Source organism: Cynocephalus volans, chromosome 3 (assembly GCF_027409185.1).
Source record: "Cynocephalus volans isolate mCynVol1 chromosome 3, mCynVol1.pri, whole genome shotgun sequence".
NCBI lineage: Eukaryota > Metazoa > Chordata > Mammalia > Dermoptera > Cynocephalidae > Cynocephalus > Cynocephalus volans.
Window position 1 is genome coordinate 119,783,451 of NC_084462.1, and position 27,866 is coordinate 119,811,316.

Consider the following 27,866-nt stretch of genomic DNA (forward strand, 5'->3'; position numbering starts at 1 on the left):
TTTTGGTGTTAATATATAATACCAAGGTGGTTTTCCTTTGAGTGACTTCTTAATTACCTGGTTTAAATATCTTTGTTTGAAACAAACAAAAAAAATTGCTCTTTTCTGTTATACCTCAAAAGTTGGCCTGATGAGATTGAAAATAGATGATAAGGCTTTAAAAGCATTTATCATCATGATAATTCACATTTAGTAAACAACTGATTACTATATATCTGCTAGTTTATTTTACATAAATTATCTCATTTAATCCTTTTTGGGTTTTTTTGGTGGCTGGCTGATAGGGGGATCCAAACACGTGACCTTGGTGTTTTAAGGCTGTTTTCTAACTACCTGAGCTAACTGGTTGACCCTCATTTAATCATGAAGAAAGGCTTTATTATCCTCATTTTGCAGATGAAGAAAGTGAGGTCCAGAGAGGCTAAGTAATTTGCCTAAGCTCTCACAACCAGTAAGGGACAGAGCCAGGATTTATTCCCAAGTAGTCTGTGTAGCCAGTGGCGTAACCATTACCAGACAGCTGGCCGGTACAGGTATCTGAACCCTTGACCTTGGTATTATCAGCGCCATGCTCTAACCAAGTAAGAAAACTGGCAGCCCATGTTATTTAGAAAGTGAAATACGTGTTTATTTCGAGTTGTGAAGTATAAACATTGTAAAATTTATTAAATATTCAAAGCATACTTTTTGTTGAATAAATAAATTTGTTTTCCTAACTGGTGATATATGTATATGAACTTAAATCTCTTTGGTTTAATCAAATGTATCCAATGTTAGACATGTGATTTAGTATCATAGCATTGAAACAGTATCCTAAACTTTGAAACAGTTACCTAAAAATATGTATTACTCTGGGAGTGTGTGGCATACAGTTCACAGTTTTGTCTACCTGCTTGTTGGTTTACTTGTAAAGTTCACTCTGGTCAGCTTCTTATAAACACAACTCATCTGAGCCAAGCCTACTCCTTTTAATTTGGTTATTTCAGAGTTTAAATTTAATCTGGTGTTGAATTATTAGCATACTGTTTTTCATCACATTTTGTTTACATGTATATTTTGGTTGATAGTGGGCAAAACAACAAATGGAAAGAATTTACGTCTGGTTTTCTCCCTAGATGTGCTTGAATGAAAATAAATTTGAGAGAGATCTAGTATATTGTACTATTTCTATATCTTCTTTGTCTCTAAAATTTTACAATTTATAGAAAAGCTTGAACAGATAGTGTTTTCATGTAGTCTGAGAACTATTGCATTAATATAAGGATAATATTTGTCTTATTGCCTTTGAATCCAGTAATTATTTGCTTGTGGGGTCCATCCTATGACCCTTAAGGCTTGTAATGTTATTACATATTTGAGTTTTGGTTGTTTCAGTGACTTTATGAGTACTTTTAGTTATCAATTTCTGTATATCCCCCAAAATGTATGTTTACCAGATTCATATTATCTTTCAGGCACATGATATTAAATTACATTAAAGAAAATTAATACTTGTATCAGCATGAATATAAGCTTTTAAAATGTAGGATATATATCATTGATTGCTGGAAAAATGAAATCATGTTTATTCCCTCGGTTTATACCCAGACTAAGTAACTTTCTCTCACAAAGTAAATATCCATTAAAGGTTTAGCCCTTTTATGGTGTTTTACATTTATTTTCAGTGGGTTTTCTTTTCCTGATTATCAATGTAAAAATGCTTATTATAGAAAATTTTGAAATAGATAAAAGTATAAAAACTTTTCAGTTATTCAAACATCTAGTATTTATGGCTTTTAAAAATAGATTTAGTACATTTTTGCTTAATAAAACTTTTGCTGTTGTTAGCTGTTCATCTGTTTGTCTTTTAAACCTATTTTTAGATGAATTATAATTTATTTTTTTAATGGTGAAAAAAATTGTGTATTTGGAATTAACCATCTAGATTCAAGTTTAGATGATCCCAATTTTGTTTTCAACATCCAAAGCATCATAATCAGGAGCCAGTCAAACATATGCCTTCTCTCCATCAGGCCTGATCAGGTTTTTGACCCTGGCCACATCAGTGGCATAGAGCTTCTTCACAGCCTGTTTCATCTGGTGCTTATTGGCCTTGACATCCACAGTGAACACAAGTGTGTTGTTGTCTTCTATCTTCTTCATGGCAGACTCAGTGGTCGGGGGAGCTTGATGATGGCATAGTGGTCAAGCTTGTTTCTCCTGGGGGTGCTCTTCTGAGGATATTTGGGTTGCCTCCAGAGCTGCAGTGTCTTGGGCCGCTGGAAGGTGGGTGATGTGTGGATCTTCTTTTTTTGTGCCTTTGGACACCTTTCAGCACTGCCTTCTTGGCCTTCAAAGCCTTTGCTTTGGCATCAGCTTTGGCAGGGGCAGGAGCTTCCTTCTTCGCCTTTGGCGCTGTCTTGTGAAAGGGGTGTCCAAGCCGATGAATTATAATTTAAAAGAATAGTTTTTATTTGAACAACAAAAAGTTAATTGAGAAATTTAAATGTGTTTCATAATATTACAACCATAAAGAAAGTAAGTGAAAATAAAATACACTATGTGATGTACTTCAAAAAGTTTGTGGAAAAATGGAATTAAAAGATAACATGAATTCTTCCACAAATTTTTGAAGACCCCACATATTTATGGAAAGCAGACTTCATACAACCTGAACCATATGAAGCATAGCCAGGAATCAAAAGCAAAAAAGGCCTATGAAGAGTAAAAACCATTGCCACAAAACCCATGATGGTAAAAATAGTGTTAATGATAATAATCAAAATAATAATTGTAGTAGTAACCAGCTGTTGAGTATGTCCTATGTATCAGGCTCTTTACGTTCATTTTCTCATTTAATATTCAGGAATCCTATGAGGTGAACATTATCTCCATTTTATATATGAGGAAACAGTCTTAGCTTGTTCAAGATCACAAGCTGTATGGTTGTAGAACAGATCTGTTTAACTTCAAGGCCTAAGTATATCATTTACAGGAGACTTTCTCAGGCCTTTCTCAGGCTTTAAACCTTTCTACCTTTTCAGTTCTCCAGTCTACAGTAATCTGATGAGCAGGGGCTGGCCCATGGCTCACTCGAGAGAGTACGGTGATGATAACACCAAGGCCCCGGGTTTGGATCCCATATAGGGATGGCCGGTTGGCTCACTGGGTGAGCATGGTGCTGACGACACCAAGTCAAGGGTTAAGATCCCCTTACCGGTCATCTTTAAAAAAAAAAAAAAAGATACAGTAATCTGATGAGCAGCACATTAGAACAGTGGGTGTACATGGGATGAAAGTGGAGGGACGGGGTGAAAATGGAGGGACAGGCTTACTGCTAAAGGCAGGTAGGCTTCCAATAGGGAGAAGAGACTGTGGCCCAGGTTGAAGAGAAGAGCTGCCATAATATGCCAAAACGTACAGCTTTCCTTATCCAGCTTAGCCTTCTGGCAAACAACTTAGTAGCCTCAATGGTCGTATTAAAGAAAGTAGAATACAATATTTAATGTCCAAAGTCATAAAAAAATCTTAAGCTGTTTATTATATTTTAGAAGGTAGGCAAATTGTAATATTTTTTGGAAAATTTATAATTGTAAAGAAAATTCTGAGCTGTAACTACGTTATGTTTAAGAAGGCAGGAAAACTATAGTACTTTTTAGAAAGTTCCCCCCCATATGATTTTAAAAGTTTTATTGCTTATCCAGAAATTCATTTATGTGAATCTTATATCTGAATAGTGTCCAGATAAATAAGGTATTGCTATACGTAGTGTTTGTTTTTTATATAAAATATGTCATTCTTATTTTAGATAATAGAAAATATTAACCAGGCATTCTCATACTGTATGTAGTAATATAAGTTAGGTTAGCTTTTGAATAGATACAGTTAGGAACTATATCTATTCAAAATATGCAGTGACTTATCATTTCAACTTCTAGAAGTCTATTTCTGCAGAAATATTTGCACAAGTACATACATATACAAAAATTTTTCTTTTGTAATAGCAAAAAATTGGAAATTATACAGAAGCCAATGGAATACTGGAGGTGAATTTACATTACCAACATGGAAACGTGCATGATACATGAAAAAGACAATTTGAAAACAAAGTGTACAGGATGATCCCATTTTGTTTTAAATACCAAAAAAAATTACTGTGCATGCGAGCATTTTTATATACCTAGGGGAAAAAGTCTGGAAATACAAATTCTGTAGTGACTAGTGATTGCCTTCAGGAAAGAAGGTACTGCACATTTTACTTTATACAATTGTGTATTTTTATAACTAGTTATTACAATTCTTTTAAAAAACCCACTAATTTTAAAGATAAGAAACTTCAAAATAAATCTTTAATGGTATAAACTTAAACACTAGAGTTTCTGCTATACTGTAGAATATTGATTTCCAACTTGAGTATGCATCAGAATCACCTGGAGGGTTTGTGAAACCATGGTTGCTGGTCCCACACCCAGAGTTCCTAATTTAGAAGGTCTAGAGTGGAGCTGAGAATTTGCATTTCTATAAAGTTCCAGGTAATGCTGATGCTGCAGGTCTAGAGAAAACATTTTGAGAACCACTATTATATAAAAATGGTTTCTCAGAAGTGCACTCATACTGCTTTATAAAAACAAGAAATTTTAGAAATCAAATAGGTCTTTTAATGATTCTTAGAGTGGAAATCAACGGAAATTGTAAACTTGGACTATGACTCTTAATACAGCTACTCCGGTAGCAACATTTAAATTGTTTCATTAGGGTTTACGAAGGGCTGATGGGTTCTCTATAATCTATAAACTTGTTACATGGAGAAAAAAGTAATCTTGACTCCTTATATAAAATAGTTACATCTGTCTAGTCAAGGATGATATAAGTGACTTGGGAAAATAAATTGACATTAGTGGATGCCAATCCAGAATTCAGTGAAGAACACGAAAAGTGTTTTTTGGTTTTTTTTATACTATTCCTCTTTCATGATATAGTAACTCAACCAAATCACATTGCCCTAGGTCAAACAATGCCAGCCTGGCTACTTTCTTCCATCCTGTGCCACTCCACCCACTCCTGCTTGACACGTGTAAGAGTTCTGTTTTGTCGTGTGACTTCTAGAATAGTCTGCACCACTCAGAATTATTCTTGTACCATGTACATGTACCAACTGCTAATGAAGTGTCAGAGAGGGGGTTTTTAGTGAAGTGATAATGGGCATAAGTAGAAAGATGGAGCCAGGCAAAGTTTCTATAATGAATTTGGCTTCTTATTCCTTTCTTTTCAAATGTCCCAGAAAGTTACACCTTGCATAGTGTTTGAAACAAAATTTCCCTGATTGCATTAGTCAGTCAAGTGATCAGGTATCTTAGAACAGCATTGTTAAAAACAAGCATTGCCAAGCTCTCATATCTGTTATCTCTCGCAAAATCTTAATGGCAAGTTGATTCCCTGTCTTAATGTGTCATTGATAATGTTTATGTGATAAATATTTGGGGTGTGGTGAGACTTTGTGAATCATTATTATGTGTATCTTGCTTCTATGGCAGCGTTTTTTGGGGTTTTTTTTTCCTTCTTTTATATGGCAGCATTTTAAAACACCTTCCTTGGGAATGTGCTAGGTCAGGCCACCTATGAAAATATAATACCCATTATAACCAGAAAAATTTTAAAATATTTATTAAGTCAGTAAGGTAAGCAGCAATTCTAGAGTGAGTAGTAAATTTACTTAAAACATTTTTGAAGTTATATAAATTATTCTTACCTAATTATTACAGTGGTAACACTTTATTAATCATTGGTTTTATGGTAACATTTATTTTAAAACAGCATTTTTTTTCCCTTTTAAAATAGTTTCTGTTTCATACTTTTCACTGTTTCAATATTGTGTGTGTGAAGGCTGATTTTTCTCCCAGTCAAATACAATTAAAATCAATTGATTAACATCAGTTCACATCTTAGGGTTTTTTTGCAGTAATTCAGACATTTTTTTTTTTTTTATATATAGTAGTAGGTTTCTTAGAGTACCTTATTTATAGATTATTTCTGCCCCATTTTGTTCTTTCAAATATATAAGATGGTTATAATAATGTGCACAATGCAGAAAAGAAAATAAACTTAAATAATATTTAAATGTTTAAATAAAGTTAAAAGAAAAAGGTGCAGAGGGAAAATAAGCTTAGGAAAATAAAAGGTTTGAGATTTGTGCACAAAATACATACCTGGAAGTGCTCTATTAATTTGGCTGTAAATTCTGTCAATAAACTTGAAGATGGAAATATGATCAATTAGGAACTCATATTTTTGTCTGCCTATACATCATAAGCACCCCACACTCCCGTTATAAGTATCTCTCATTACCAAAAGAGATTCTCAAAGGAGCTGGGAGCAGAAAGAGAGAAGGGAGAGATCAGAACTTTGGAGAGTGGGGAAATTTGAAGACATGCCCTTTTCTGGTATATCTTTCAAGGGAGCTATTTCCCTCAGTAATTTGTAGGATTCACATAATACATAAGATTAAATACAAACAAATTGTTCAGAGAAAGTACCATTATTCCTGATATTGAAACCAAAGAGATTTCTCCTGTGGGCCCTCATGGTACAGGGCCATGTGGGCACTCTAAATGCTATTTATAACATTCTTATTACAACCAAGTGAATGGATTGTGTAAGCATCAGCAGTAAAAGAGTCAGAATAATGGTGTATAAGCTTGAGAGAGACCTTCAAAGGTAGTGAACAGGCCTCAATAACTCAATATCAGTAATACTATGATATTGGTCAGAAGGTGATAATAGGACTCCTGCCCTTTGACCCTTTTGGAAAATGGGTAAGCTGATTGACTTCAGAACCATAGTAATTCACAACAGTGCTCGACCTTGTTTTAAACATTTATAATTTCATTGCACTTTTTAAAAAGTCTAGTATAAATGCATATATCCCTAATATTCCTGCTACATTGTAAGCACTTTGAAGAGATACTTGTATGAGTTGCAGTATCAAAATTGCCTTTGATGCTTATTAAATTAGTTATAGTGAATACTTCATATGGTTTGAATGTTTGTGTCCCCTTCGAAATTCATGTTGAAATTTAATCCCCAATGTAACAGTATCAAGACATGGAGCCTTTAGAAGGTAATTACAGCCCTAATGGATGGGATTAGCACTCTTATAAAGAAAGGGCTTGAATGAGTTCAGCCCTTTTGCTCTTCTGTCATGTGAGGACACAGCTTTTAAGAGGCCGTACTGGAAGCAGAGATGAGGCCCTCACTCAACAACCAAACCTGCTGATGCCTTTATCTTGGACTTCCCAGCCTCCAGAACTGTAAGGAAATAAATTTCTGTTCTTTTTTTTTTTTTTAAAAGATGACCGGTAAGGGGATCTTAACCCTTGACTTGGTGTTGTGAGCACCACGCTCAGCCAGTGAGCGAACCGGCCATCCGTATATGGGATCCGAACCCGGGGCCTTGGTGTTCTCAGCACCACACTCTCCCGAGTGAGCCACGGGCCGGCCCTAAATTTCTGTTCTTTATAATTACCCAGTCCCGGGTATTTTGTTATAACAGCACAAATGGACTGAGACAGTACTATCTCTCTTTTTAAAAATTAATTAATTAATTAGTTAGTTTGTTTGTTTATTTATTTTTTAAGATGACTGGTAAGGGGATCTTAACCCTTGACTTGGTGTTGTCAGCACCACACTCTCCCAAGTGAGATTACCAGCCATCCCTATGTAGGGGATCCGAATCTGTGGCCTTGGTGTTATCAGCACCGCACTCTCCCAAGTGAGCCACAGGCCACCCCAACAGTACTTATTTCTTTAATGTGAAAAGAGAAACTTACAAACTCTTCTTGGCACCATTTAATTTAATCAATAGAACATTTTCCTCCTCAGTCTTGTCTGAACGGTAAATAACCTAGAAATTTCTTATATATATAAACCTATAGAATTAATCTAAATGGAAACTTTCCAATTATCATTCTGTCTCTCCAGAGAAAGATCTGCACATGTTATGTTATGGATGGCCAGAAAATCTCTTGAAACTTTCCTCATCTCTTTGGGAAAGAGATGACAGCTAATGTTACTGAGTTTAAGCTTGGAGGATAAATGGAAACAGCAGTTCCTCTTCAAATGAACCAAAATAACCCTGCAAAATATACACATAGTCTTGTTTGGTTGTTTTGTTTTTATTTTTTGTGGCTATCTGGTACGTACATACAGTGTTTTAACAGCATCAATCTTTTACCCAAATAGGAAGGTGGAAATGAAAATACCAAAGCCACAGCAGTTCCATGGTTGTAAAAACATATAAGTATACCAAATTCTTAATTACTTTCCAGTATTTTGTTTTAGCTGTTCCATTTCAATGTCCATTGCCTGGTTATCACTCTGACATGTGATCAGAGGGAGAACATTTGGCCACTTACTCTTTTATTTCTAATTAAGTCCTGGCTTCAATGAGTCACTTTCTGTAAGGATGCCAGGCTGTAGGCATTAGCCAGGTCCTCCGCCACACCTGTATACATGCACACACACACACTGTAGTGTTTTTATCCACTAGTTCTGTTCGTGATCTTAATATTGACCATGGAGATAAGAACCAGAAAGTTCATTACCACAGCAGGGGGAGCTAACATGCTTTGAATTCTTATTATGTGCTAAATATTTTACCTGCATTATCTCATGTAATCTGCACAACTCCATAAGGTAACTACTATTATTATTTTCATTTTGTGATGAGAAAACTAATGCTGAAAAAAATTAATGAGCTTGTTACATTGCTAGTAAGCGGTAGGGTCAATATTCAAATCAGGCAGCCCATTCCACAGCCTCTTAGCTTGACTCTACTATGCTGCCATACTGATCTTAGATCCACCTTGTATCTCAAACTACTAGATAAAATAATTCTTTTTAAAAATATGTTCTCATAATGAAGAAATCAGCATACTGGGAAATTTGAGCTTGTTAGGGAATAGAAGATAAGAATAAGTTTTAGACACTGGGGAAGAGACTGCATCTTCAACAGATGGTGCTGGGAAAACTGGATATTCATATATAGGAGAATGAAACTAGACCCATACCTCTCACCATGTACCAAAATCAACTCAAAATGGATTAAAGAATTAAATATACATCCTGAAACAATAAAACTCCTTAAATAAAACATAGGGGAAATACTCCAGGAAGTAGGATTGGGTACAGACTTCATGAATATGACCCCAAAAGCACAGGCAACCAAAGGAAAAACCAATGAATGGGATTATATCAAACTAAAAAGCTTCTGCACAGCAAAAGAAACAATCGACAGAGTGAAAAGACAACTAACAGAGTGAAAGAAAATATTTGCAAAATATACATCTGACAAAGGATTAATATCCAGAATATACAAGGAACTCAAACAACTTTACAGCAAAAATCCAAATAACCCAATTAAAAAAATGGGCAAAGGAGCTGAATAGACATTTCTCAAAGGAAGATAAACGAATGGCCAACAGACACATGAAAAAATGCTCAACATCACTCAGCATCCAGGAAATGCAAATCAAGACTACCCTGAGATACCATCTCACTCCAGTCAGGATGGCTAATATTCAAAAGACTGAGAATGATAAGTGCTGGAGAAGTTGCGGAGAAAAAGGAACTCTCATACATTGCTGGTGGGACTGCAAAATGGTGCAGCCTCTATGGAAAATGGTATGGAGGTTCCTAAAACAATTACAGGTAGATCTAGCATATGACCTAGCTATTCCACTGCTGGGAATATACCCAGAGGAATGGAAATCATCATGTCAAAGGGATACCTGTGTTCCAGTGTTCAGTGCAGCACTATATACAATAGCCAAGAGTTGGAACCAGCCCAATGTCCATCATCAGATGAGTGGATAAGGAAACTGTGGTATATCTACACAATGGAATACTACTCTGCTGTAAAAAAGAATGACATACCACCATTTGTAACAACATGGATGGACTTAAGAGAAAATTATATTAAGTGAAACAAGTCAGGCACAGAAAGAGAAATACCACATGTTCTCACTTATTTGTGGGAGCTAAAAATAAATAAATATACAAACAAATAAAGGTGGGGGGAAGAAGACACAACAATCACAACAATTCCTTGAACTTGTTAAGACAAGTGAACAGATATGATGGGGGGGGAGAGAAAAAGGGGGGAAGAGGAATGGGTAAAGGGTCACAAAAATCAACTACAATGTATATTGAGAAGTTAAAATAATTAAATAAATAAAATTTTTTGATAACACACACAAAAGAATAAGTTGTAGAAAAGAAAAAAAAAGGTTGGCTTTATCTTGTTGCTCAAAATGTATTTGTTCAATTCAGAAGTGTAGCGTTATATCTCATTTAAACAATATTCTTTTTATTTTAGAAGAGGTTTAGATTTACAGAGAAGTTGCAAAGATAGTAGAGTTCTTATAAACCCCCACCCAGTTTTTTTCTATCATTAACATATTATGTATGGTATATTAGTCACAATTAGTTAACCAATATTGATACATAATTATTAACTACAGTCCATACTTTATTCAGATTTCCTTAGTTTTTACCTACTGTTCTTTTTCTTTTCCAGCATCCCATTCAGGATACCACTTTATGTTTAGTCATTATGTCCTTTTAGTCTCCTTGTTGCTGTGACAGTTTCTCAGACTTTTCTTCGTGTTGATGATTTTGAAAATTTTGAGGAGTACTGGTTAGGTATTTTGTAGAGTATCCCTCAGTTGGGATTTGTGCGATGTTTTTCTCATTATTGGACTGTGGTTGTGGGTTTGGGGGAGGAGGACCGCAGAGGTAAAGTGCCATTTGTATCACATCATATCAAAAGTACATACTGTCTGCCATTTGCAGCAACATGGATGAACTAAGAGAAAATTATAGTAAGTGAAATAAGCCAGGCACACATAGAGAAATACCACATGTCCTCACTCACAAGTGGGAGCTAAAAAAATAAATAAAAAAGAAAGATACAATAATCATAATAATACGTTGTACTTTCAAAGGAGAGAACAGAACTGAGGTTAACAGAGGTGAGGAGGGGGGGTAAAGAAAGAATCAGTAAAGGGCCACAAAAATTGATTATATTATATAGTGTTGAATATACTAATTATCCTTATTTGAGCATCACATATTGTACACATATTGATATTCAATGCTGTACACTACAGAAACAAAAAATACATCTATCAATATGACTTATCACTGTGATGTTAAACTTAATCACCTGACTGAGGAAATGTTTATCATGTTTCTCCCCCGTAAACTCTTTTTTTCTCCCTTTCATGACTTATCACTGTGATGTTAAACTTAATCACCTGACTGAGGAAATGTTTATCATGTTTCTCCCCCGTAAACTCTTTTTTTCTCCCTTTCTGTACTGTAGAAGGAAGTCAGTTATGCATAGCCCACACTTAGGGAGCTGGAGAAATTATGTTCCACATCCTTAAGGGCAGAGTATTTACATAAATTATTTGGAATTCTTCTGCAGAGAATTTGTCTGTTCTCCCATCTTTTACTTTTTTTTTTTTTTTTTTAAAGATGACCGGTAAGGAGATCTTAGCCCTTGACTTGGTGTTATCAGCACTACACTCTCTCAAGTGAGCCATGGGCCAGCCCTCCCATTTACTTTCTTATTTAGTCGCTTATTTATAGCGTTCTGGACTCGTGGATATTTATTTTTAATACTGTGGGTTATAATCTAGTACTATACTACTTTATTTTGTTGCCCAAATTGTTCCAGCTTTGGCCATTGCAAGCTTTTTGTTGGCTTCTGTTCCTTTTTGATAAACCCCTATTATTGTAGGTGATTTTTTTTAGCACTTCCTTACTTTCTGGCCCTTTAAAATGCCTCATCTTGTACAACATTCTTTTTTGAAAGATAAAAAATATAGATAATTAGGTAGGCTCTATTAGTTTTCTTTGAGGGGAAAAAATGCTATTCCCCTTTTTGATTATTGAGGGCAATTAAAGGAAATGTTAGTACTTTTCCACTTTCACTCCATTTTCAAAATCAAATAGTATTTGTTTCTGCCAGTTAGCGTCACAATTTTGCCCAGTTACCTTATGATTTTTTTCCCCAGGGGTTAATCTTGTTTGTGCATTGTCTGTTTTGAACAATCAACATGTATTTTGGATTTTCTTTTTCTGTTTTCTTAGCAGTGGATTAGGAAGGGTACAGACAAAAGGAGAAATTGAAATAATCAGTATAAACTTGTTCAGAGCAGCTCTCCTGTTATTGTGTCTCAAGTAATCAAAAAGTGGTTGTTACCTAACTGATAGCAGTGGTTACCTCCAAAAGGGAGGTTATGTAGAATGTTGGCTTTCAGTATTATGTATAGTGTAGTGTTAGAGGTTTTTAAAAAATAACGAGCTTTTTATTTTATTTTTTTTTGTCTTTTTCGTGACCGGCACTCAGCCAGTGAGCGCACCGGACATTCCTATATAGGATCCGAACCCGTGGCGGGAGCGTCGCCGCGCTCCCAGCGCTGCACTCTCCCAAGTGCGCCACGGGCTCGGCCCAAGCTTTTTATTTTTTATATATAATCTGGAAAATAATAAAGATTTATTTTTAGAAGCAGTGGAAATGCAAAAAGAACTTGCCTTTTCTGTGGTTTGAAGTGCTTTAGAACTTAAAAACTTTTTCCATACTTGATACACTCAAAACTTTTGGTTAGTTTGCATTGATTTTGTTTAGCTGTATCTGTGTTTTCCACTAGTTTAGCTGAACTAGTGAAATTGGCACTTTTGCCCAATTATTTTATGTAATTGCAGTGATCACTTTAGCATTTGGAGAGTACTTGGGATTCTTTAACAATTGTTTCAAGTGTGTAAGACTTCTCTTTTTAATAAGATTATAAGTATGTTGTAGACAGAGGCTGCTTTTAATGTATTTCACATAAAAAGACATGGCTGTTTTGGTGTGTTGATGTAGAAGGTATAGGTAGGAATCTTTTCCATTGTTTCTTTGTTCTGCTACTTTTCTATTGGTTTTTTTCTTTCTGCATTTCCATTGGATTTTCTATTCTGTGCTCTGTGAGCCTTGTGACCTGGGATTACTTATCTTTGTGTCTTTCCTTTCTCCTTTAACCTACCAACCAAGGTACTTAGACTTGCCATCTCAAGGAAACCCCTTTCCAGATTTTCCCTGGGATGTGGCATGATTTCAAAATGAAAGTGCCATTGTTGCCACCAGCCTGTATGTTTTCTAGGTCCAGTAGAGAGCAACTCTATCCTTTCTTTATTGCCCCACTACCACTCCCTGCAAAGAACACCTGTAAGTTTAAATTCTGAATCTTGCTACTCCATTTGGGAATTAGGATATTCTAAGATTTAATAGCAGAAGGGATAAATAAAACACTGATAGAACTTTATTTATAACTTTGTGCCACTTTAGAAACCATAAAATACGTCCTTTTTCCTGCTCCATGTATTCTTATTTTTATTTCAATGTAGCATAAACACAGCAACTAAATATTTGTTTTATGTAACTCAAAACCACTATGAATGCTTTGTTTAATGGGGTTTAAATACAGCACAGTCATTTTCTAGTAAAGTTGTTATCTTCTACAAACCAACACAAGTAAATTTAATTATCTGTGCCCAAATTCAGTTTAACAAATATTAAGCAACCATTATATGATTCTGGAAATGACCATATGGTGTTTGCCCTCAAGAAACTTACAACCTAGAAAAGATGATAAGACACATACACAAATAAGAGAGGGAAAATACCAGTATAAGTGAGGTGCAAGTAAAGCGATTAGGAAAGCCTTTATGAAGGAGGTGGCATTTGAGATGAAATTCATCAGGCAGAGTTAGTAGGGAAGGAGGGAGTCCTAAGCAGAGGCAATGAGTGTTTTGCTCCATGAGTATTTGGGGGCAGAAAAATAAAGGTGTACTTGAAGAATAGTGAGTAGACCAGTAGTAGCCAGAGCATAGCTTGTTTAGTAGTAGTGAAAGAGGAGGTTCAAAGGGTTGATATGGCTGTGGGTGGTTTGAAGTACTTTAAATACCATGTTGAAGAGTTTGAATTTTCTTTCAGTCTCTCACAGCTAGATCAGGGATACAGTGATAAAGACAGATATGATCATTGCCTCCATGGAGCTTATGGCCTGACATTAATGTAATAATTACAGAAATACATGTAAAATTGCAATTATGATTAGTGGTACAAAAAACTAAAAGGTACATGGTGCTGTGAAAGCATTTAAGAAAAAACTTGACTTAGACTATGAGATCAGAAGGTTTCCTTTAGAAATGGCAACTGAGTTGAGATCAGAGAGATGAGTGGGAGTACACTAAAGAAGAATAACAAAGAAAGAGGGAAAGAGTATTTTATGTAGAGAAAATAGAATGTGCAAAGGCCCTGTGGTGGGGAAGAAGGTGGCAAGATTAACTGACTGAGAGTGCTAAGGAGATCATTGACACTGAAAGGAGCCAGATATTACAGACTGTGAAGACTTGTGTCATTATCTTAAGAGAGATAGAAAGCAGGGAATTGGCATAATCAGATTTGCATTTTGAAAGTATAATTCTGGCTGTAGTGTAGAAAGTCAATTAATGATTTCCAGTCAAGATGGTTCCACAAGTTCACACTTTGATGTACCACCTCTGCATCAAACACATAGATAGCAGTGATTGATGAAATCTAGGAAAAACAACAACAACAAAAAAACTGAACAGTTATTGCCAAGCGCAAAAGCAAAACATTGAAAAATCTTGAGTAAGGCTGAAACTACAGGCCTGCTTAGCTCTTAGTCTTAGAAGGCGTGGAAGCAGGGAATTCTACTCCTTTGGGGTAATAGGGCTGGGATAAGAAAAAAACTTTAGGGCTGGCTGGTTAGTTCACTTGATAGGGGCATGGTGCTCATACCACCAAGGTCAAGGGTTCAGATCCCCTTACCAGCCAGCCAGCAAATAAAAAGAAAAAAAAAAGAAAAAACTTTTAACTACCATTTGAGTATGGCTTGTAACTAGCTGCAAGCCCCAGGAATGAAGACAAAAGAAATAGCCTAAATATTTGCCAGTGACTAGATCTGGATAGTCCCAATATCAACACAGGACTCATAACTAAGGAGGCAAGTAATCCCAAAACTTTTAGTCAGAGAGAAGGTAATGCATAGAGAAACTTAAGAAGAGAGAGACTAAAAGAGAGAGTATGTGAAAGAGAGAAAGAACAAACAAAAATTCTCACTGGAAATGAAAGTGAGTCTGCAAATCAAAATTCCAAAATGTAAAAAAATTAATGCTAAGAAAGATGATAAACAAAATCAACAGTTAAAACATAAATCTACAGAAGAAATGAATTCTATGAAAATTTCAGATATTTTAAAGTAAGTATGCTTACTATGCTCAAATACAAATGAATAAATTCCATTTAAGACAAGCAGGAAAATGTGAAAGAGGCAGAAGTGAAACAGGAACAAATCAATGTTTAAAAGAATCACTTAGAAATCTTGAATGAAAAAGTCATTGAAATAATATGAATTCAATAGACACGATAAACTTAAGACTGGCCATAATGAAAGAGAGAATTTATGAACTGGAAATTGGTACTAAGAAATTAACCCAGAATGTAGCACAGAAAGACAATTAGATTTAGAGAGGGAGAGACTTACTAGATGGCATGTGGGTGAATCTTTAAATGTGCAGAAAATTTGGTAATGGACCAGATGGGGGAGATGTGAATGAGAGAAAGTGGTTAAGGATGACACCAACATACTGGTTTTAACTGGATGGATGATGATATCATTTACTAGGAGAGGTTGGAAATCTCTATAGGGAAAATTATGTCTGGCTTTAGATGTGTTGAGTCAGATGCTTTTGGGGTGTGCAGAAACAAATACTTAATAGATACTGGTCACATAGGCCTGGAATTCAGAAGAGGGGTTTGGGCAGAAGATAGAAAATTTTGACTTAATTCAAATGCCTATGGGTGGTAATTGAAACTGTATGGAATGAGAAAGGAGAAATTCTAGAACTGAGCTTTAAGGAACTCCAGTACTTAACTCTTTGTCTAGAAGAGGATAAGCTTGCAAAGTAAACAAAGGAGTAGCTACAGAGGTTGGAGGTAAATTAGAAGAGTATGTTGTTATGGCAGCCAGAGGAAGAGAGTGTTTCAAAAGAGAAGCAGAGGTTGTATTGTCAAATATTGCGGAAATACCATGGAGAATAAAGTTAGGAAATGTCATTGGATTTTGTGATGTGAAGATCATTGGTGACCAAAGAGTGAGCTATGGAGGTGAAGGGAAGGGACCAGCAGCCAGATTGGAGTGAGTTGAGGAGTAAAGGAAATTGGGATGGTGAAGCTAGGAGGATAGAAATGGGTCAGTATCTAGAGGGGGATGAGTTGTGTGGTCAAATGGGGGGTCTGAAAGCAAATGGAGAAGATCCGGAGGAGGGGTTGAAGCTGACTATGTAAGAGAAAAGGATTGAATAATAGGTAGAGTATCTGAGAAGGTGGAAAGTGAAAGGGTCCAGAGCACAAGTGGAGCAATTAGCCTCAAACAGGAGATATGAAGGGAAGGAAAATACCTGTGCAGATATCTTCAAGGACAGGGTATATCATTTGACTATAGAACTTTTTTTCACCGAGCATCTAAAATACACTCAGGGAAATATTGCCTTAAATCATAATTATCTTCTGAACTTTCTAAGTCATCGATTACTATTCACTTGTTACATAAGAAGCTGTAACAGCTATTCAAAGTTAATTTTTGTGTGCTTTCTGGAATTCTTTTAGAATAAATAAACAGTAATTTTAGATAGTAAACTTGTTGTGAGGCTGCCACACGGAAAAGGAACCAGAACACCCAATTGAGAATTGGGTTTTTATTGGCCGGCTGGCGACTGTTCCTCCAAAAAAAGTCTTGGAAGGAAGCAGCCCTAAGTTTAAGTTTAAGGGGTCTTTTAAAGGCACATAGTCACAAAGACAAAAAATCATATAGTCACACACTTACAGTTATCATATAGTTACACATACACATACATACCCTCCTGGCATGAGGCGTGAGGAGGGAGTTTGGGGAGGCCTAGCGCAAGTTGATAACAGAAGCTGAAAGAAGCCAATTAATCACTTAGGGACAGCAAAAACTTTCACAGGGCGGTTTCCTCCTTATGTTATCTAGATACATCCAGATACAGCTCTTAGTGTTATCAGTCAGAGACAGCATAGGCGGGAAACAGCTAAGGCAGGCAGAACTTAAAATTTTTCTAAGTACAGGACAATTTTTAACCTTCAATTTTCACCACAGGTGTTGGGGGGCTTTCAAACAAGAACACTTTTTAAACAGTAAAAATGGCATAATCTACCTCGTCACAAACTATTCTTTGTACATTCTTAGGATTAGGCTACAAGGGCAAAGGAATTGTATATTAATGTAGATTTCAGCCTTACTCAATTTGGCTTGATCTTGCCATTAATAACATCCAGATTTATGTCTGAGGATATTCTTTTGATAGACTGATCATTTTGTTATTACATTGAGGCAATAACAACAACAGAAAATTCTGCTTTGAAAATAAAGCAAGAACATTCCATGGTTACATATTGAATTGGTTCATTGAATTCTGAACTACTAAATGTGTACATCTCATGTAGTTATCTTAAGCTTTGTAATTCACAAATGGTATCTCTTATCTCCTTTAATCAGGCAACCACAAAAAACTTCCTGCAGAGGAACAGCTTATATTTTTAGGTAATACTTTGCTTACTTACCTTTCTCTTTTTAAAGTTTTTTTCTTCCACTTTAAATCTTTGTTAAAGGTGATACTCATGTCACATGGTCATGTTACTGGAAAGTAATGTTGGGAGAAGATGTGTGAAAGAAATGAGAAAAAAATTTTTTTCTGCTTGAGAAAGAAATGGGTCAGTGAGACCACAAGACCTAACGTTTAGTTTTATGTGCTGAATCTGAAGGTGTTTGTCAAGACTCCTGCCTCCCTAGTTACAGAGTTACCTCTTAAGAAGAATACTGCTCAGTTTCTTTAATAAATCACATTCTAATCACTTCATGATTTTAATATATTTTTGAGAGACGTTGCTATGCTACGAATATACCAAATTTATTTGGCCTGTCTGCCCTGACCCGAATTAGTATCTGAACATCCTAGTCATTTTATTCATCGAATATTTTTTGAGGGCCTCCTAATTTTAAGGCCCCATGCTGGGTGTATCAGAAGTACAAAAGTGAAAGAACCCTCTATCTTCAAGAGTTTTATAATCTCTTAGGGGAAATAATAAAAAAAAAGAAATGTCTACGATAGAAGACAGAGTATGATCAACATGTTAATTATACCAATAGTTCTGTGTATAGGAACTGCAAGTAACATTTCTTAGATTTCTTACATTTTCCTGTGGTTTAATCTTCCTATTCAGTTGTTCAGAAATATTAAGTTTTGATGGTATTTCCAGTTAATTTATATTCATAATGGTCCCAGCGTCTATAGTTTTTCTTAGTCTTAACTTTTATGAAGAATTTCACATATGCCAGGAACTGTTCTGAATACTTTATATGCATTATCTCATTTAATCCTCACAACAGTCTTATAAGGTAATATTTTCATTTTACAGAGAGAGAAGTCAAGAAATTCACCCACGATAAATTCACAGCTAGTAACTTTCAGAATTAGGATTCAGACGCAGGTTTTCTGAGGCCAGTGCCTGAGCTTAATGACACTTCATTATTTTCTCTCTCTGGGGACCTTGTCAACTTACCATGCATATACTCTATTAACAGAGAAGAGCAGCCTCAGAAGTGAAAGGAAAGTTATCAATGGTTTTTGTTTGTTTGAATTAGGTATTGACATGGTTTTTAGATAGAAAATAGTCACAGTCTACTGAACAGTTCAAATTTGTACTGTCACCGTAATTTTGTGACTTTGTATGTGCAGCTTCTTTAGTTTGGCTAATTTCTTCTTACCCTTCAGGACTTAGCTTGGAAGTTCTCTCCAGGAAGTCTTCCCTGACCCCTGCCCCACATCCCCTCACCTGTCCACCAAGTCCTCTTTGGTCTGGGCACTTGACCCCTTCTGTGTGCTCTCTAAACAGTCTACTATCATCTCTGTCATAGTGTGAGTCACATGATTGCAATGATCTAAGATCCTTCATAGCAGGAGACTGTTCTTTGTTTTAGAAATCTCAATATCCCACACAGTGTTTGGCATGTGATATGTACACAAAAAATGTCAAGTGCACATTTGACTCAAAGTGTATTTTCGGACTTGCGGAATGTTTGGTGATTCCCTTTAGTCTATGTTTTGCTCCAGAAGTCATGTTTTGTCCAAACATAATGTGACAATGTCCCTTTTGGTCTTCCAGTCTTTCTGGTGAATAAGGAGTGTTTTTCATGTCCCTGAAGCCTTGAGGTCATCAGCTGGGAGAGGAGTGAGGGAATGCTGTTAGTTAATTCCCTAAGTGGGATAGAGGACACTGTTATTCTGCTTCCTTCCCTCCCCAGTGAGAAGGTGGCCAAGCTTTAGAGTTAGGAGGAAGACAGTTGCACTAACGTTAAACCTCAGAGTCTGTCAGCAGCTCACTGTTTACTGGTTGGGACTTCTGTTTTAAGTATTGGCCAGGTCTACTCTGTTTAGGCCCGTAGCTATTTTATATAACTTTATATTCCTACCAACCAGCACCAGGTTTAAACTTTGTAACTCGAGATGACAGATCATTCCTAAGTGTTCACCTCTAACCAGAAATCGGTCTCTTCTTCATCATAAGTCTAGCGATCAGGAACACTATCGTATATCAGAAGGCTGGACAACTGCACCCCATTCACCCACCTCTGTTTATTGGCTGGGTGACCTTAGGTAAGACAGTGAGCTTCTCTGGGCCTTAATCTCCTTTCTAAAGTGAGAGTGCTAAGATTTTATGTTCCTTAGATCATGGGGCTAAACTGGATTGTTTCTCAAGGTACATTCCATTTCCTTCTTAAGACACATAATCTGTATGAAATATTTATTAGTTTCTAATGCTCACTTAGAAAGGCAGTTAGAAGTTTTCTTCTCTGTAGAAATTATACATTTACCATTTGTTTGTCATTTAGCAATGGTGAAATTCTAACATATGAACTTCCTATAGCATTGAGTGCTTTGATTCTAACCCCTAAAGTTTCCTAACAATTACGATTACTAATATCACATGAGGGCCTCTCTTTTTTATTTTTCTCTTCCCAAGATGGTTGTGTTTCTTTTGTCTTTTTCTTTAAGGGTAACAGCCTAATATGCTAAACAAATGTACACCGTCAGGCTATTTCCTAAGGATGCCAGAGCTCTTTGGGCCTGTGCATACTTTTATATAAATACACGAGATAAATGCTGAAATGTTATTTCCTAAACTCTGTAACTCTTTACTTTCAAAAGGAAGTTCTTGAATGTAAAATAAAAAGACATTATAATTCTGCTTTAATAAAACCATACTTTATTAAAGTCATACATAAGGCAGAAATCAGACCACAAAAATTAAGAACTGTAGTAGTCAGAAAAAAAATATCTTCTTCAGTACTGCTACGAATACATGAAAAGTTCATTGTCCTATTTGCCACCATCAAAGAAACTACATAGTATACAGCATTTTAACAATGAAGGGTGTCTGTAACAGACCTTCTAACCCCCAATTCAGTCCTTTTTTTTTACTATTTCATGTTACTACAACCTTCCTGTTTCCCTTTTTTTCAGCATTTTATTATGAAAAATTTCAAAGATACAACAAAGTTTAAGGTATTTTATAGTGAACACATACACCCCTCTCTTGATTTTACCATTAACATTTTATTATACTTGCTTTGTCAGGTATTTGTCTGTCCCTCTATTCATTCATTAATCCATGTGGGGTTTTTTATGCATTTCATAGTGGATTGCAGATGTCTGTATCTATACCTGTTTCCCTTTTGATCAACGTTTATATGTCTGCCAAAACTGACTGAGTTCAAGTCAAGTCATGCCTTCAAGTTGAAGGCATGACCACCTCTTCTGACTCGTGGAGGGCCATATCACTGGTACAGTGCTGTAAGCGTGTGCAAAGTGGTTTTCACAGAGTAGACAGGGACATTCTAGAGTGACATTCTAGGTCAGCACCAATAGAAATATAATGTGATTTTAAGTATTCTGATAGCCACATTTAAAAAGTTAAAAGAACCAGGTGAAATAATTTTAAATTTTATTTAACCCAACACATCAAAAATGTTATCATTCTAACATATAATTAATATTTTTAAAATTACTAATGAAATATTTTGCATTCTTTTTTTATAGTAATTTTCATAGAAATCTGGTACATCTCAATTCTAATTAGCCATATTTTGAGTGCTCAGTAATAATATGTAGCTAGTGACTGCCATGTTGGACAGCATGGTTCTAGACCCTCCTCATAAATTTCCATAGTCTGAGAAAAAAATGTCCATAGTCTGAATATACTTAGCAGTCAGAGTTCTTAATGAATGCAAAAGAAGTAGTGGTGTTCATCACAGTAAACCCTAAGTACATCCTGTCATGTTGCAGTCATTTTTAGTTTTAGTTCCCTTATCAGAAACTTCTTAGGATTTTTTTTCCCTTTAATCATTTCTCTTGATTTCTTTTTATTGATTGATTGTAATTGTACATACTTATGGGGTACAGTCTGATGTTTTGATTATATATACAACATATATTTGTTATATAATGATTGGGTGTCAGAGTGGTTAATGTATCCATCACCTCATGCATTTATCATTTCTTTCTGGTGAAAACATTCAAAGGCCTCTCCTTTAGCTACTATGTAATATACAAAACTTAACTGTTTACCATTCTATTGTGCAATAGAACATCAGTCTCTTGATTTCTTTACATCTATATCAGTTGAATTACATTTCCTATAGCAATTTCAAGTTATTACTTGTCTGCCTTTCTCTAGTTTTATATGCCACCAGTTTATCTTCTCTTATTTTTGCTAGAGCACTCTCTCTCCTCTAAAAGAGATAAGATTTTTAAGTTTCTATTATAAAAATAAAAAATATATCCTAGTATTACAATATTAACCAGCACAGAATTATAAAAATTGATTAGTCGTGAAATTGTTCTGTTTTAAAACCCATAGAACACACGTACACATGCACACACACACACATGCACACTCACAAATGGAAAAAAAGAAGTTGATTAGGTGTTATAAATTGAAGTTTTTACTTTATTTGACTAGAAGATCTCTGGCTGAATTACTAGAAAAATGTTCCTATCTGTAAAGTGTAAATTGAGCCTGCGTTAATTATTTTGCAAAAGACATCTGTATTCTTTCTTCACTAACAAAATGTTTATTTAATTTTGGTTCATGAAGATGTGTCATCTCATTCTCTGCTTTAAATTATATTTCATCCAGAAAATGGATGAGGAAAAGTCATATAAAATAGATCTGATTTCAGATACATCTTGGTTGGTTTTGTTTTTGTTTTTAATTTTTAGCTTGTAGTTATGAGTCTGGGACAGTCCATAGAGAAGACTTAAACTGGGAAGTCAGCAGGAGTGGCAGGAATAGATAGTGGCAGAATTTTGCAGGAAGAGGCTCCCGTTGATAAGTACCAATTACCTTGAAAATCAACACATGTGACTAGCTAGAAATACCTAAAATGTTGCCTAATTGGATACTGGATAAATAAATTTAGATATATGGAATACTAAGATATGTCTGCTGAGCTTCTGAAAAAAAAAAAAAAAGAGCAAAACAGTCCCTCTCCCAGTTTTCTTCAGTAAAGCAAGTCACTGTAGGCCTCATGCTCACATCCCATTGCATCATGATGGATAACGATATATGTGGGTACTTCAGAAAGTTCACAGAAAAATAGAATTAAAAGATAATACGAATCTTTCCATGAACTTTTTGACGACCCTTTGTATCGGCTTCAGTCCATAGTAGATCTAGTGAACATTTTATAGTGGGTAACACTGTAAAGATTATTTTTAAGTGTTTTCTTAGATACCTGTTTTATTATTTTCGCAGCAGTTCCCAACCACCTTGTTCATTTATTTGTTTTTGTTCAGTAGCAATTTCCCACCTCCCCAAGCATGTACGTTCCATGAGAGCAGGGACCTTGCCTCTTTTATGCACTGCTATATTCCCAGCACCTAAAATCATGCCTTGCAGTTGATGGCTGCTCAGTAAATATTTGTCTAAAGAATGAATGATTCTTATCTTTACACATTCATCAATAGACAACTAACTAACTATAGGTCAAGAACAAGTACCATATCCCCAGTGCATCTGCTCAGTACACTTTAATGACTGTTAAAGGTAATGATGATAAAAGCCACATATTATTCCTTATTCATCACTTGTCAGAATGTCCATTTGTTTCTTTTTGTCAATCATCTTTCAAGTAAGAGGAAAACAGGGTGTTCTTTCAAAGAATACTATCAGTGAAGCAAGGCTATTTCTCAGATCTAAGAGTAGAATAATAATAATAAAAGCTAAAATGGCAGGCTCTATTATTTTTGGAAAAGAGTTATGTACTGTTTCTTTTCATGAATAGCTATTCATAAACCAACCTAAATAATGAAATTGTGAGAGTTCACTCTAAAATATGCCGCAGTACATTAGATCAATTATATGGTCACAGATTTTCTCAGAAGCCTCAAACAAATATTGAGTCTATTCTCATTGTTTTCTAGAATTAAATGGAATGATTTTATTCTCATCTCCTATTGCTTCTTTCTAGAAGAAGGATATATTATTAATAGACAGATGCAGAGGTTTTATAAGTTCTTTCTTATTCTGATTTGTATCAAGCAACAGGCAAGAGTGGACGTGTTTTTCTAAAATAAGACTTTTAAGTGGCTGGGTACCTAGAGTGCCTTCAGACTTACTGAAGATTGGAGAACATTTTTTTTTTTTTTTTAAATCCTTAAAATGTTTATTGAATAAAGAATTGGAAGATCAGAAAAAAATAAGCTCTGGTTAGGATCTGATGTGGGGCTCTGTCCCCAGCTCTGTTGCTACTTCCTTTTATGATCTTAGGTGGTCTCTTCTTTTTGAACCTCAGTTTCTTTATTGATAAAATGAAACCAGATTTAATAATCTTAAAGACTCTTTCAGTCTTTTAATAATCTTAAAAACTTAGTGATTCAGGTAGTTTCCCTGTGAAGAACAAACAATACATTTCTTCCAAAAGAGGGTGCTATGGTATTTCTTAGTGCTTTAGCATTTTCTTAGAAGAACTTAACAGAGGTAGAATCTCAGCTTAATTTTGTGTCTTCAGACTACCATCCTTTGAGAAATAGTGTATAATTCCTTAATTTATTTAGATGAGGGGATATAAACCAATTCTTGATGTTACTGACATTTTTTAAAGCTATTGCTATTATTATAAAAGTAGTGTGTGTTTATTTTAGAAAATCTGGACAATAAGAAAGTTTTGAAGAAGAAAATAAAAAATATACATAATCCTACCACCTAAATGTAGTTAGTTTTAACATTTTGTTGTATTTTCACTCTCTTTTTAGTCTCATTCAATTTCTTCCCACAAAATTGAAAAAATATATACATGTATATACATGTATAGTTTTGTTTTGTTTTTGTTTCTGTCTTCTGTCCATTAGAATTCAAATGTGTTTTGGAAACCATCATTTTTAATGATTACATAGCCACCTTCTTATTGTTCAATATTTAGGTTGTTCTCAGTTTTTTAGTATTAAAAATAATACTGTGAAGAATATCTTGTATATAAATCTTTTGATAACAGCTTTATTGAGATAGAATTCATGTACCATAAAATTCACCCCAAGTACACAATTCAGTGGTTTTTAGTATACTCACAGAGATGTGCAACCATCACCACAATCACTTTTATAGTATTTTTCTCACCTCAGAAAGAAACTGCAAACCCATTAACAGTGCCTCATTATTTCCCTCAACCTCCTCCCGCCACCACTAGGCACCCATTAATCTTCTTTCTGTCTGTATAGATTTGCCTACTTGGGATATTTCATGTATGGAATTATACAATATGTGGCCTTCTGTGTCTGTCTTCTTTCACTTAGCATAATGTTTTCGAGGTTCATCCATGTTATAGCATGTATCAGTACTTCATTTCTTTGTATTGCCAAATAATATTTCATTGTATGGATATACCACATTTTATTTATCCGTTCATCATTATACTGCGTTTTGACTATCATGAATAATACTGTTATGAACATTTATATGCATGTTTTTGTGTTGACATGTTATGTTTCTCTTGGGTATATACCTAGGAGTGGAATTGTTGGGTTATATGGTAACTCTTCATATAACCTTTTGAGGAACTGCCAGACTGTTTTCCAAAGGGCCGCACCATTTTACATTTCCACCAATAGTGTTGTGTGAGGGTTCTAATTTCTCCATATCCTTGCTAACACTTGTTTCTTATCTGTCTTTTTGATTATAGTCATCCTAATAAGTGTGGAGTGGTATCTCAAGTGATTTTGATTTGCATTTCCCTGATGACTAATGATGTTGAGCATCTTTTAATATGCTTATTAGCCATTTGTATATATTCTTTAGAGAAATGTCCATTCATATCCTTAGCCCATTTTAAAATTGGGTTAATTTTCTTTTTTATTGAGTTATTAGAGTTCTTCATATATTTTGGATACTAGACTCTTATCAGATACATGATTTGCAAAAATTTCTTTCCATTCTGTGCTTGTCTTTTCATTTTCCTGAAAGTGGACTTTGAAGCACAAAAGTTGTTAATTTTGATGATGTCCGTTTTATCTGTTTTTTCCTTTTGTTACTTGTGCTTTTAGTTTCATACCGTAAGAAACCATTGCCTAATCCAAGGCAAAGATTTATGCCTTTTTTCCCTAACATTTATGTACTTTTACATTTAGGTTTTTATATATTTGAGTTGATTTTTGTATATGTTATAAGATATGAGTCCAATTTCATTTTTTAGCATACGAATATCCAGGTGTCCTGGCACCATTTGTTGAAAAGATTATTCTTTCTCCTTGTATTGTCTTGGTACCCTTGTTAAAAATCAATTGATTATAAATGTAAAGGTTTATTTCTGGACTCTTAATTCTATTCCGTTGATGTATGTGTCTTATCTTTATGCCAGTACCACACAATGTAGCTTTCCTAGTAAGTTTTGAAATCAGAAAGAATGAGTCCCCCAGTTTTTTCTAGATTGTTTTGGCTGTTCTGAGTCCCTTGAATTTTCATGTGAATTTTAGGATCTGATTGTCAGTTTCTGCAAAGAAGCCAGCTAGAATTTTGATGGGGATTACATAAATTTGGGGTATCTTGTTTTCATTTACATTTTAAAAAATAAATAATGAGGCTAACCTTTTTATATGTTTGTTAAGAGTTTTTATTTCTTCTGTAAACTCATGTTATTTCTGTAAGTTCATGTTGTTTGTGCTTTTTTCTGTTGGGTTTAGTGTTTATTTTGTTTGTATGTATTCTTTATAAAGTAAGTGTATTGTCCCTTATAATATTTATTGCAAATATTTTCCCAGTTTGCCTTTTAATGTTGTTTATGAACTTTGGTATACAGAAATTTTGAATTTTTAAGTGGCCAAATCTATTTTTTTCTTTGCTTTTTATATTCAGAAAATTCTGCCCCTTTCTTAATTCATTCTTCTTAGGAAATCAGATGAACCTTGGTTGCCTTTGGAAAGCCAAGTTAGGTAAACTTAATCTAGAGGTTGATTACTACATTTTTTTTAACTCATTTATTTTAAATATATATATAACAGAACTGTGACATTAGTCCTAAAACAACAAAATTTTAAATATTTTACAAAACTTATATCACAGATATTCTCATTTTTCCACAAACCTAGCAAAGACTTCTTTGCTATAAGTTGTTGAATTTACTTAGTGCAAAAAGAGATCTTTCTATGCATGTGCATGTCACTGGGTATTCGGTAGAACTGTGTAACTTCATGTTCTTGACATCTAGCCACCTCTAGGAAAAGTAGTCTTGATTCTCCCATTTCCACTTTTAGCTATTCTGAGGACTTTCATTTGCCTTTCCTTTTTTATGCTGTTTTTACATCTTACCATGTGTCAGAAACTGTAAAAGAAGAGTGGCTATTCTTTTTTCTCTTCTTTTTAAAAAATGTTTCTCATTCTAATTACAAGCTTCTGATGCAAAGTTTTTTTCTCTTTTGCTGCCAAATTCTTCTCATCCTCTGTCCCTTTCATCTTTCTGACCTTTCTCTGAAGTATAACATTTCTGGTTCCACCTTTACCAGGAGTGTTGAGAACAGATAGAATAGCTCAGGGTTCTCAACCTTGGCATTATTGATATTTTAGGCCAAATAATTCTTTGTTGTGGGATTGTGCTGTTCTTTATAGGATAGTTAGCTGGATCCCTGGCTCTCTCCACTTAGATGCTGGTAGCACTTCCTTATTATTCCCCAGCTGTAAAAACCAAAAATGTCTCTAGGCATTGCCAAATGTCATGGGGCCAAATCATCCCCCAGTTAAGAACCTTGGAACTGACAAAGACAAACCGGCTCTTCTAGTTTCAGGATGTAAAATCCCTATGCCAGTCCCTTCTTCACCACTTTTTTCTTTCTACTCCCCAACCTAGAGACAAATAAAATCCTTCCTTTTCACCATTAGTGAATATTGGTGCCATTTGAGGGAGCATCTCTCATATTATTCATAGCACATATATTGGTATTATGTGCTGTATACACAAGTCATCATTTATGTAACCTTATATATCTCTGATTACTTCATCTGTAAAAGGGGGATAAATATCCATTGGATTTTGGTGATAATTGAATAAAAGAATGCATTTGACATGTTGCACGTGTCGTAAACGGTTAATTAATAGTTGTTGTTGTATCATCATCTTCATTCCATTGCTCACCTCCTCTACTGAGCGGACTGACTCTGAGGTGTCACATAGGCGCATCTCAGACATCTT

General features: G+C 35.0%; 1 protein-coding gene and 1 pseudogene across 2 annotated transcripts in view; one reads left to right on the plus strand and one right to left on the minus strand.

Annotated features, from left to right (window-relative positions):
* The window catches only part of PRORP (protein only RNase P catalytic subunit), a 124,996-nt gene that overhangs the window by 58,520 nt on the left and 38,610 nt on the right, over positions 1 to 27,866 (plus strand). The gene's annotated exons all lie outside the window — the stretch shown is intronic.
* LOC134371747 (large ribosomal subunit protein uL23-like) lies at positions 1,933 to 27,863 on the minus strand (annotated as a pseudogene).